Source organism: Chinchilla lanigera, unplaced genomic scaffold (genome assembly GCF_000276665.1).
Source record: "Chinchilla lanigera isolate Chin_1 unplaced genomic scaffold, ChiLan1.0 scaffold00067, whole genome shotgun sequence".
NCBI classification, from domain to species: Eukaryota; Metazoa; Chordata; class Mammalia; order Rodentia; family Chinchillidae; genus Chinchilla; species Chinchilla lanigera.
Window position 1 is genome coordinate 1,849,085 of NW_004955468.1, and position 9,023 is coordinate 1,858,107.

At 39.8% G+C, this 9,023-nt stretch overlaps 1 pseudogene; it reads left to right on the forward strand.

The window, feature by feature from the left end:
- Window positions 1-3,434: 3,434 nt before the first annotated feature.
- LOC106150200 lies at window positions 3,435-8,707 on the forward strand (annotated as a pseudogene).
- The last annotated feature ends 316 nt before the right edge of the window (window positions 8,708-9,023 follow it).

The window sequence follows — 9,023 nt, forward strand, 5'->3', positions numbered from 1 at the left end:
AATATTTAAATCTTAATAGAATATTAACAAACAACAATTACATATATCCACCCAGAAATTCAAAAATCAAAACCTTATATGACAAAAAAAACCTTGTATGACATTGCTATGACAATCATGATATTTTGTAGCATACTTAAATTTTATTTTGACATAACATAACCCTTTCAACCAATCATCTCTATCTAATACATAAGCTTTTCTCTAATCTGTTATCATTTAATGAAATATACATAAGATTTTTAAAAGAAAAGGTCTGAATTTGCACAAAAGTCTCATCATAAGCAATCCTTGCTTTACATTTTGAAGACCTGTACATCTGGAATCATGAATACATTTCAATACACTATGAAATTAGCAATAATTACCATACACATATGAACACCTTTGTTTCTTATTTTAGTTTTGTACAAAGAACATCTTTCACGAGAACACCTTATTTTATATTTTTTCTGGAACACTTTTAACCATGACCAAATTATTGAGGGTGTCTCCCAAGAGACTCTGGAGATCACTGGAAGTTCCTTATTAATAAATAAAGGTTGGCCACCCCTTTATTCACCAATTGGAGTTCTACCCAACAATTTTTCTGCTCAGGGATTATAGTTAGATATCTTTATTTAAATATCTTCATTTAGACAAGCTGGTAATTTAAGTGAAAGCATGCCTTTAAATATACAACCCAATTGTATCTTGAAAAAAATTTTGTTGAGCTCAAAAATAAAGAACAGCTGTTCACAATATGGCAGACAAACACACAAACAAGTACACAGAACAAACAAACATTTACACAAAATCAGAGTGCACTCAAACATACCTTTAACCAAATTATATTGCAGTAATTCTATTACAATTTTGAAGATTTATAATTTATCTGTCGTTGTAAATGGTCCCTGTGTATCATGCGGACCAGGAAGCTATCTAAATTCATTAGCATGAATTGGTACAGGCATATACACATGATTCTATAAAGTCAGTGCCTACCCTAGTGGCTATGACAGCCAACATGGCTGAAAATATATTACCAGCCATAAATATTTTCCAATGGAATGCAACAGCTTCTCAACATCATGAGTTACTTTCTTAAGTTGTCCCTAAGTTGGGGGTTGTGCTTTCTGAATGTTCTTGATTATTATCTAAGGCTGGTGCTGCAGTGGCATCACTCTCATTTTTTTCCACCGGAGGATTCAGATCAGATCTGATTCTTTTATGGCTCATGTCGAGGTTTAATTCTTCTAGCAAGTAACCACACTTTACCTTCTGAATCTGTAATGACACAACCAAATCCTCTCCCCCAAATTTCAACAATACCTCTTTCCCATTTTCCAGTATGAACATCTTTCCAAAAGATAGGTTGCCCTATTGGTTCTGGTGGTCTTTTAATAATGGTGCCCCAAAATCTTTCTGCTGCTGTACTAGATGAATCTTTACTAATGTCCAAAATATTTAAAGTGAATAAAGCTTTATGTAATATTTGACGTGGTGAATTTCTATCCCTATCTCCCCCTTTTTGTTTAGCTAAGATAAACTTGAGAGTAGCATGCCCGAAGACTCAGAGGTCTAGTTGACTGGGGTCATGAGAGCTTGATCTATCTGCTGCTTTGTTAAGGAAAAAATCATAGATTCAGGGTCTTTTCCTGATAACTGTTGTAAACAAGTTCAGCCTTTAAATACAATTAGGCCTATTTTATCTATGTAAGTAATAAATCGCTTCTGCTCCTTGTGCGGAAGAAAAATCCATTCTAAAACTTCTTCCTCCTGCCATAATATAGCCTTAGGAAAATGAGATGATGGAAAAATTAGATGTATACCTGGTTTAGATAAATTTATGTGGGTTAATTGAGCTTGACTTATATGCTGTCCTACCCAGGCTAACTCTTTTTCTGCTTCTTTTGTAAGGTAGCAAGGCCTGTCTAATGCTGAGTTCCCTTTAAGAGTATTAAAAAGGTGTTGCAAAGCATAGGTAGGGATACCTAAAGAAGATTGTAGTCAATTAATATCTCCCAATAATTTTTGAAAATCATTAAGGGTGAGAAGCTGATCTCTATGAATATCAATTTCTTGGGGAATTATTTGTTGTTTTTGGAGAATATGACCTAAATTAGTAATGGATAGTCAGTCTAGATTTTTTCTGGGGTTATCTGCAAGCCAAAGTCAGTCAACAATTGTTTGGCTACACAGAACGTTTCCTGTAAATATCTTTCTGAGCTAGCAGAAAAGAGAATATCATCTGTATAGTGTACAATCAGAGCATCTGGGAATCTTTCCCACAACAATTGTAAAGGTTTGTTAACATAATATTGACAGAGTAACTCACAGCAATCCTCCTGCCTCAGCCTCCCACGTACTGGGATTATAGGCATGTGCCACCATGCTCAACCTTCTTTGCTTTAGTTTTAATGCTTCCAGGTAGTGGCCTTTGTTTTGCTTTGTGACCCCCATCCCTACTGGTATTGCAGCTAGCCTGGCATACTTTTTTTTAAAAAGCAGAATATATTTATTGTGAGAAAGAAAGCTTTTGTCTAAAAAAGAGACAGAAGGGGTTCTGAGTGGTTTGCCCAGGACCCTGTCTTTTCTAGGGAATTATTTACAGAGCAAATCCATAAGGTGAGGCGGATCCAAGGCAGGGAAAAATAGGAAATCCCAAGATGGGCATGAGGTGGGACAAAACTATGGTCAACCAATAAGATTATGAGCATAATTGCTCAGGTAAAACTGGTTAAATTGGGATCAAATGGGGAAGCAAGTCACGTAGCAAGTGGACATGAATATAGAATAGGGGCTTTTCCTATAGGGGGTTGAGTTAGTGGCTCTTTGTGGCTTCCTCAAGGTGATAGAGACCTATTTAAAATATCAGTTCCTGACGTTTATCCTTAGGAAGTATGTGGGTGCATTTGCCTTATCATTTGTCTTGAGGTCTGACCCACAGGGGAGGTGTCTGTATCCCCCACATTTGCAAGGCATCTCGTTTTTTGCACTGGCTTCCTTTGAGGGCCTAGCCCTATCTAACTGCCCATAATATTTTTGCTTGTTTGTTTTTCTTTTGTTTTTCTTCTGGTACCAGGAATCGAACTCATGATCTTGCACTTACCAGGCAGGTGCTTTGCCACTGAACTAAATCCCCAGCCCCGCCTATAATATTTTTGTGTAATTTAGCTGCTTGTAACATTCCCCACTCTGGAGAAATACCCTGAACTGCTGTGAGGGAGTAATGGGCAACGACCAATCTGGCTTCTTCAGGCTGAAGGGGGTCATAGTTAGTGACTGGCAGTTGGAGATATTCTCCAGAGGACCGATCTAAAGGCCCTTGACAGACACCGTACTCGGTCATATTGACAGTACTTGGTCAAGAAATCTTTCCTACCTCTCATTCTAAGCTGTTGTCAAGGTGGATTCAGGGATAAGTAGGTGTGTGTTTTGTGTTGAACTCTTTCATGGTGTTCAGGGATGTGACTGTGGGCTGCACCTGGGAGGAGTGGGTTACTGAGCCCTGCTCAGTGGGCCCTGCACAGGGAAGTAATGCTGGAGACCTAAAACCACCTGTCTTACTGGGTAAGAATGGCTTCATTTAGCACTTGAAATTTGTTATGGGAAATGATACAACTTTGGGTTGGGCTTAAAAACAATAATTTACCTTTCCCTTTGGGTAAATCTTGGTTTAGTAGAGTTAAAAGCAGATAGCTTGATACATTCATGTTATGTATGACACTGTATTTCTATACTTCTTTCCTAAGGATAGGGCTGTCTTTTATGCTTTACCTTGCCTCAAACCCAGGAAATTTTAATCAACCTGGTGTTAGTATAATTTTTTTCTTACTGGAACCATCTTTTCTTACTCAGCTCTTCTACTTTAAAGAATTCACCATTCATGGGGCTTTGGTAACCACTGAGTTTCCCCACCACTTTAGTTCTGAGTTCTACAATGGTGACTTGAGCCTACAACCAAGTATCTCCTTTTTTTCTTCACTATGAGCAGAAATAACACTTTCTGTAGGGGACCTCATTTGTCTATCGTTGTACCCCAGGGAGGAACAGCAGTGGGTATGAGGAAAATAAAAATAACAGATAAGAGCTGGGTCAGGTGGAGGTGATCTCTTACCTGATGGGCAAGAGGACCTAACATCAACAGTAGGGCCGTTTATTTATACTCTTCCAAAGTTAGTACCATGAGAGGCAATGTTGCCTAGCAACTAATGACTGTATTGTCCAGGCAGGATGCTTTTCTAAAGACTGAGATAGCTTGACTGCTTGAGACACTCTGGCTCTGTCCTGCCCTCACACATATGACCAATTTCCAGCTCCAGCAGCTCCCAACAACTTGGTGCCCAACAACTTTCTAAACCAAAAATCATTGCTTACCTGGAAAGAGGAGAGAAAACATCCCTTGGATCTCTGTCCTGGAGAGTGTGAGCGGACTAGATGAGAGTCTAGGGTTTGGCAGACAAGGAAGGAGGCATGTTATGGTGGATATATTGTGTCAACTTGAGAAGTTTAGAAGTTTAACTAAGCAACTCAGTAGGGGGCCAGGGTCCTCTCTTTGTAAACATCCTCATCCTGTGAAAGAGGAGTGCTACACCTGCCCTGGCACAGGGTGCGGGCGTTGGGGGTTGGAGATGGTGGATGGGAGGGGGGCCTCCTTACCATATAAGAAAGGAAAAGAGGCTTGTTCTCCCTCCCCTTTTGCTCTTGTTTTTTCTTTTCCTTTCCCCCCTTCCCCTTACTATTTGAACATTGTCTTCCTATTTCACAGTATCTCTTATACATTTGATCCTTATTTACACTTTCAATTTCCCATACCAGAGAAACTGTGGTACTTATATATACCCTGTTAAACATTTTAAGCAGTCATATAGTCATATACCATCAAAGAAGTTCATATATAGAAGTGCATGTCTGTGTGTTTGATGTCTACCCATATTTCCTGTACACTTCGCTCTTTTGTGTGATATAAATTGTCATCTTGTATAATTTTTCTTCATCCGGAGGGACTTAGAATTTAATAATCAGCTGGCACTGAATTTTCCATTTAAACTTGAAGCTGTTATTTTCCTTCCAGTTTGTGAAGATTCACCAGCTAGGGAGGTTTTGGTTTAAATGTTTTTCTTTCAGCATTGCAGTATTTCTTGGCTTTCATATTTTTGTAATTTCCTTTGAGAAGTTATCATATGGTTGGTTTTTCCATTATGTGTAATGTATTTTCTTTGGCTTTTCAAATCTTTATCTTTGGCTTTCAGTAGTTTGACTATGATGTCTCTTGGAGTAGTTTTTATGTTGCTACTACTTGGGCATTATGAAGCTTCTTTGAATCTGCAAGTTATGTTTTCTACTCATTTGGGGAAATATGTGGCTACTATTTCAATATTTTTTCTGCCCCTTTTACTCTTCCTTTTCATCTTAGAACTCCAGTTTATCTGTATGTTGGGCTGCTGGATACTGTCCCATGTATATTTGAGGGTGTGTATTATAAGTTTCTGTCCATTTTTCTTTGGTCTTTTTTCCTCTCTTTTGGTGCACAGCTGGGTAATTTCTATTTGTTTGCCTTCAGCTTAATCTTCCTTCCATGTCAGTCTGCTATTGAACCTATTAAGTGAACTTCTAAATTTCAGTATTGTTCTTTTCTACTCTAGAATTTTCTTTTAAAAATAGTGTCCATTTCTCTGTTAAAATTCTACATCTTTTCTCTCATCAAAGAAGAGTTTTCATTTAAGTGAGGTATTGCCCCTTGTCTGCTTTGCATTTATTGGACATAAGGGCAGCTATCTTGGTTTTGTGTACCTGGCTTCCTTTGTGCACTGCTTGTCAGCTCTCCTTCTGGTCTTTCTGATGTAAGTCCTTATGCCATTTGTGCTATCTGATGCCTTTCCTTTTAACTGCTTCCAAAGGAAACCTTGGCATGAGTTTTCTATATTGCAATAGGACAGGGTTCAATGAATTTCTCTAAAGTGCTTCATAATATTTTAAGTTTTGAGACTACGTATGTTCAGTCTCTGTCACATTCTCTCTCTTTCTCTCCCTCTTTCTTTCTTTCCTTCCAACCTTTTAAGAAATAAAAAGCATTTTTGCTGGTAGGCATTACAAAAATCATTACAGGCTGGATTTGGCCAGAATATATAATCCATAAAGTGAAATTAAAAGTAGGTTTTGTGAAGGATTTCTACATGGGAGACAGCTTGTGATACACATACACTATGAGTGGCCAGAGGGCAAGGCAACATGGCCTAGGTAGCCCTGTCTTTGATTTTTCTGAAAATGTTCTTTCTTCATCAGGATCAAAGCCAGAAAAGCAACTTTGACCTTCCTGCCTTCTGATATTTTCTAGTCAGTAAGCCCTCAGCAAACATGTGTGGCTCAGTGATCAGCCTCAGCTATTTTCAAGTTTATGTGCAGGAAATCATCTCTACCCAGTGAAATGTTATGCAGAAGATCTGAAACAGCAGGAACAACCCTTTGATGAATCCAGCCCAAAGGACAAAGCAGAAATTAGAGAGAGAGAACAAGACTCCAGCCTGCTGGTTGGAAGGATAAGCAAAATTCGTCCTTAAAAGGCCTTCCCCAGCCTGTGTGAAGAACATCCAGTAAAGTCCAAGGAACACAATGCAATCATGAAGTTAAAGCCCAGTCTGGAAAAGAAGAAAGCCTTGAGGAATGAGACAGAGTATTGTGTGTAGTTCCCCAATTGATACGGGAGCTGATCTCTGATGAAAGAAGACTTGTGACACATGAGGAGAGGCCTGATAACCACTTTTTAATTTTAGGAGTGTTCTATTTTATATACTTAATGAGAACAAGGGTGTCCCTTGAGGAGTCTAAAAGATAGTTTAAGAAAAGTATATGTTTTACCTGAGCCGATAGCATTGGGAACAGCACAGGAAATGCACCGACATCCTGCAACTACAAGGCCTTGGCCTCCCTCCAAGTCGCATCATGCTCTGTCTTCAGAGTCCTTAGCTGACCCTTCAGGATAGGCCACATCTACAACTTAGACACAGGCACTTCATACACATATTTTCAGTGCTGACTCCCACAGATGAATAGCTTAGAAGTCTCAGGATTTGGAGCACTCAAACATGAAGATAAGATTTGGGCCAGGCTTTATCAGGGGGTTGAACCTACTTAGCCTCCAGAAGACACACAAGGAAGACATACGTATACAGAGTGGGGACCAAGATTAACAGTATGTCAAATCTTATTTTTAAAAAACCTGAGGGTGGGGTGGGGGAGTGAAGGGGTATCTTTACAGGGAATATGGGCGTGGCTTTACCTGGAAGTCAAATTCATCATACACCAGGGAAACACCAGAAGAGACAAATGCAAAAGAGTGCAGGAGATCTAGTCACATACTAGAGACCCAAAAAATCGAGCTGAGGGTCTGGATCCCATGCCAATGTCCTGCGTGAGTCCAACTGAAGACCTAAATCCATAGCAGTGTCCTCCACAAGTCTACCTGGAGGCCTAGAGCCCACAGCAGTGTCTCATGCAAGTCTATACCAAGAATCTGCACCAGGAAGGCCAAAGGTCAGTGGTATTAGCTAAAAAGTCTTTGCCAGCAGGATGAAGGATCTGTGCCAGCAGACTGGGGGATCTGCACTGGAGCCAGAAAGTGACTCTCAAAGTATGGACCAGAGCTCTCCGAAAGAGAACCACAGCCATCCTCAGCGACACAAGATCCTGAGTACATCCGCCAATGAGAACAGCTCAGTACATATCAGGAAAACCACTGTGACAAGCTTCTCCAGGAAAATCAACAGCACATCACCTTGCCCTTCTTTTCTCTTTTTTAATGCTTCTGGAAACAATCCTCAGATGGGCCTTCTACACTCAGCACTATGTTGATTCAGTTCAGCTGGGTGTTACAAGTTGACTATTAGTTAATCTACCACACCAACATTCACACTTCATCAGACATAAAAGGACACACTGAAGAGAGAAGCCTATGCTTGCAGAGAGTGTGAACAAGGCTTTAGCTAGCAGTCACACCTCATCAGGCACTGAAGGACACATACTAGAGAAAAACCTGATATATGCACAAAATGTGGGTGTCACTTCAGCTGGAAATCAAACCTCAGGACATACCAGAAGACTCACTCAGGAGTTAAACCCTACATGTTCCTGGAGTGTGGGCAGTGCTTTAGCCTGAGGTCAAACCTCAATGAACACCAGACGTCATTCATATACAGGGGAAAAAACTTTTGTGTGCACAGAATTATGAGTGTGGCTCTACCTGGAAATCAACCCACATCAGGGAAAAGCCATTTGTATGCAAGGAGTATGGCCACAGCTTTAATGATAAATCAACCCTTGTCTCACACAAGGGACATAATCAGGTGAAAAGTCTTTTATGTACAGGGAGTATGGTAGAAGGTTCAGACAGAAACCAAACTTATCTAGGCACAAGAGAGCACACGTGGGTGCCTTTGTGTGTGGGGAGTGTGGCCAAGACTTTTGTGGTAAATTAACTCTTATTGAACACCAGCCAGCACACTCAGGGGAAGCCTTATGTGTGCAGGGAGTGTAGGTAAGGCTTAAGCCAGCAGTCTCACCTCACTAGACACCAGAGGATACATTCAGGTAAAAGGCCAGAATTTGTGGGAAATTGAGGAATTTGCAGGAAATTGTGAAATTTGCAGAAATTGTGGACAGGGCTTTAGCAGGAAATAAAATCTCATCAGATGTCAGAGGACACACTCAAGATATACCATGTGCATGAGGAGTATAGAGAAAGCTTTACTAAGCAGTCACTTCATCAGACACAGGTCACACACAGGGCTATGGCTTTATTTATTTATTTATTTATTTTTTTACATAAAAGGAGGACAACATTAACAGACATGCAACATTTTACAACATCGCAAGAACAGTACAGACAATACAGAGTTACAAACAAAGTGGTAGGGAATTAACAATGGTTGTTGTATTACATATTGATACCTTCAAAGTGGCTTCTCATGAAAACAGATATAGACATGCAATACTGGTCAACCAAAGACTCATCGACAGTTTCTTTCAGCATAGAAATAGAAGAC